The sequence below is a fragment of the Moschus berezovskii genome, chromosome 4 (genome assembly GCF_049115385.1).
Source record: "Moschus berezovskii isolate FMDL1 chromosome 4, NW_MosBer_1.0, whole genome shotgun sequence".
Taxonomy (NCBI): Eukaryota; Metazoa; Chordata; class Mammalia; order Artiodactyla; family Moschidae; genus Moschus; species Moschus berezovskii.
In genome coordinates, this window is record NC_142463.1 from 107179581 (window position 1) to 107183172 (window position 3592).

Sequence of the window (3592 nt, forward strand, 5' to 3'; positions counted from 1 at the left end):
CCTTCCTAGTTACTCAACAAGGATATTGTTCTATGAAAATGCACAAAAAACCTCAGGTGAAAAAATTGGTCATTTAAAAAGTCAGATGTATGTGTCCTAGAAAAGAGCTGTCTTTTTAAATAAAATTTCTCACTTTTAATTATCAATGGATAGATAGCTCATTTGTGAGGATCCAATGTGTGCAGGAGCCACAGGAGTCACAGGTTTGATCCCTGGATCGGGAAGATCTGCTGGAGGAAAAATGGCAACCTACTGCAGTATTCTTGCTGAGATAATCCCATGGACAAAGGAGTCTGGTGGCCTACAGTCCATGGGATTACAAAGAGTCGGACATGACTGAGCACTCATACACAATGTGCTGTCAGACCTTTTGCAGACATTTTGCTTCTGTGATTCTGTTGACTCTCATGACACCATTGAGAGTAGTTTTTCTCAACCATTTTAAAGTTGAGGGAACAGAATGAGAAAGGTTAGGTGATTTTCATAAGATCACATAGATGAGTGTCAGGACCAGGGATTCTATTCCGGATGGATCTCACTCCCAATCCAGGCTTTTAACAGGAACAGCACAGACACGAACATCCACACACACAGGATGGGCCTAGGGGGCTGGGACATAAGCAGAGATCCTTGGAGGCTCCATGAGTCTTAGTTCAAAGCAGACCATCAGAAAACTAGGACAGGAGGGCTTGGGAGGCCAAATTCCAAGAGGAAGGTGTGAGGGACAGGAAGCCATAAGGAGAATGAAGGGGCACTGGTGCTGGGAATGCCCTGAGCCCCGAGGAGGGAGGCAAGGAGGAGTTGCCAGTCATCACCTGTCACAGGAACCATGTGGGTGGCAGGAGGCAGTCCTCTCATTCCCAGGCCCTGGCTCACACCTGAGGGCAGAGTCCAAGGCCAGGATAAAAGGGCCTTGGGGCCAGAGCACCTCCATCCACTCCTCTCCTGAGGTGCTGACGACTCTGCGCTGCGTGTGCACCGGTGAGTGTCCACTGGGAATGGGAGCAGGGCCTTCCACAGAGGATGCTCAGACCAGAGGGGAGGGCAGGGAGCAGGGCCTTCCACAGAGGATGCTCAGACCAGAGGGGAGGGCAGGGAGCAGGGCCTTCCACAGACGATGCTCAGACCAGAGGGGAGGGCAGGGAGCAGGGCCTTCCACAGACGATGCTCAGACCAGAGGGGAGGGCAGGGAGCAGGGCCTTGGGGGATGTGGCCCGTATTATTAGAGAGAGACAGACAAGCCCTGGAAGGATGGAAGGAATCAGGAGCAGGCAGGAAGACAGGGAGAATGATAGGAGTTTAGTGATGGCTAAGGACACTGGGAGGGACCCAAAGATCTGGAGCTTTGTGGAGGGGGTGCTCCCAGGATGAAAGAAGGAAACCACTGGCTGCTCTGATAATCTGGAACAAGTCTCAGAAAGGGAGTTTACCTTCTAGAGATACTGAATCCTCTGCCTGGTATGATTTGAGCAATTATCAGAGTGAGGAGAAGATCACAGGCATTCTGGGAGATTATTATACACGTGGGTAAGGACAGAGCCTGGGAATGCATTATACACTTCTAGAGATGGAAAAGCACAAGAAGTTTAATAATTTCTAGGCTAAGGATGGTGTAAGAGGTGTTTCTGAGGCCATTACAGGTCAGGATCTGAGTCAAGGGAACTCTCATCCTTCTCTCTAACAAGGTAAGCCAGCCAGGAAATTCCTCAGATCCCTTTCTAATCTGAAGTTGTAAATTTCCAAAACGTGAAATTATTTAGGGTGTTAACAGGACTTTTTTTCATAAAGAAAAAAGTTCTAAGTTCATCTCTATAGAACAGTTTCAGTATTTGAATGAGATAAGTTAAAAGAATTGTTTTTAAAATATCATTTAATGTCACTTTTCAAATTGGTAAAATAGGTTAGACCCCTTCCTACTTTGAAAAGGATAAGATGAGGTTCAAAGGAGATGCTATGAGAGTAGTTGATAAGACATTAAAATAATAACAGAAGCAAGTTATTTAAACATACATGTTAGAAATGATGCTGAAAGGTCAGGAAGGGCAGGGAGGTCTCATTGTGCTGGTCTGACCTGCCGTCTGTCTCTCCCTCAGCTCCTGAACCCGCCCACCAAGATGTCCTGCCAGCAGAACCAACAGCAGTGCCAGCCCCCTCCCAAGTGTGCCCCCAAGTGCCCCACCCCTAAATGCCCCCCAAAGTGCCCCCCAGTCTCCTCTTGCTGTGGTGTCAGCTCCGGGGGCTGCTGTGGCTCCAGCTCCGGGGGCTGCTGCAGCTCTGGGTCTGGGGGCTGCTGCCTGAGCCACCACAGGCGCCGCAGGTCCCACCACTGCAAACCCCAGAGGTCTGACTGCTGCAGCCAGCCCTCCGGGGGCTCTGGGTGCTGTGGAGGGGGGAGTGGTCAGTCCTCTGGAGGTGGCTGCTGCTGAAGATGTCCCTGAATCTACAAGATCCAACCTGGGGACAGCACACTGCTGAGGAGATCATCTTTATCCTCCTTCATGGGTTGCAGAGCCTAAGAGGTCCTGCAGAAGACTCTGTACTTGTAAAGACAATGAACCCTCCCTGGGGTTCAGAAACTCAGATTTTCTTCTGAATCCCCTTCCATGGCCTTGGATTCTGTCTTTATGTCTACCCTCACTTCTCTAGGAAAAATTCCCTAAGTTACTCCTCGTGGTATTTCCTTAAAGGGTGCTCTCTGACTGATGTAAAAGAATAAAATTAATCTGCTCAGCATCTTGGTCTTGAGTTGCCTTTGTTCTCCTCTACCCTGTCCTTTCCCGCTGGTGGTCTTGAACCCCATGTGCCAGAGAGGCACTCTGATGCAAAAGAGAGAAATGCTCCTAACTCTTGTTTTTTCTTATGTCATCAGGGCCCTGAAGCATCCTTGATGGACCGAGTTTCAAATGTTTTTTTAAACACAATTTCTTGGGTTCTTGGCCACCGTTGGGGCCCTCACCCAGCCGTTCCATGTTCTTCCATGTTCCTCTCCTCCCAGGCACTCATTCTCCACTCTTGACCCACCCCACCAAAGCATCCTTACTCCTACACAGGCACATACTTGCTTGAAAGAAAAAGAGAAGAAAAATAATGAATGAATAAAAGAGAAGAGACAAACTGAACACATTTTGAAAACCCATGGTTTTTATCCACCCCTTCTTCAATCAGCTTGGTTCCAGGCATGTGCCTGCTGCATGCTCAGTTGCTTCAATCACGTCCACCTCTTTGTGACCCCATGGACTGCAGTCTGCCAGGTTCCTCTGTCCATGGAATCCTTCCCAGCGCAAGGATCGAACCCGGGTCTCCTGCATTGCAGGCAGATTCTTTACCATCTGAGCCTGCTTTTACACTAACCTCTCAGCAAATCCTGCTTCTTTTTCCTCTTTCAGCTTCATTAAATTCTCTACACCTTTCTTCCCAAACATGCTCTCTATGTGGCATTTATGCATGTGTCACTCTACTTCTGGAAAGCAGTGGCTATCTACAGAATAATGGACACTCTTCTTAAGTACTATGTTTAAAGCTCAACAGAAGACACTTCCAACTTAATTTCTAAGGTTCACCATTCATGCTGCCTCATGGAACCTTGTATTCC

The 3592-nt window shown here is 48.3% G+C and overlaps 1 long non-coding RNA gene across 1 annotated transcript; it reads left to right on the forward strand.

The window, feature by feature from the left end:
• The first annotated feature begins 930 nt into the window (after positions 1-930).
• LOC129541087 (uncharacterized) lies at positions 931-2733 on the forward strand. The gene is made up of 2 exons (XR_008682765.2): positions 931-981; positions 2094-2733. It is a non-coding gene; the product is annotated as an uncharacterized LOC129541087 (long non-coding RNA).
• The last annotated feature ends 859 nt before the right edge of the window (positions 2734-3592 follow it).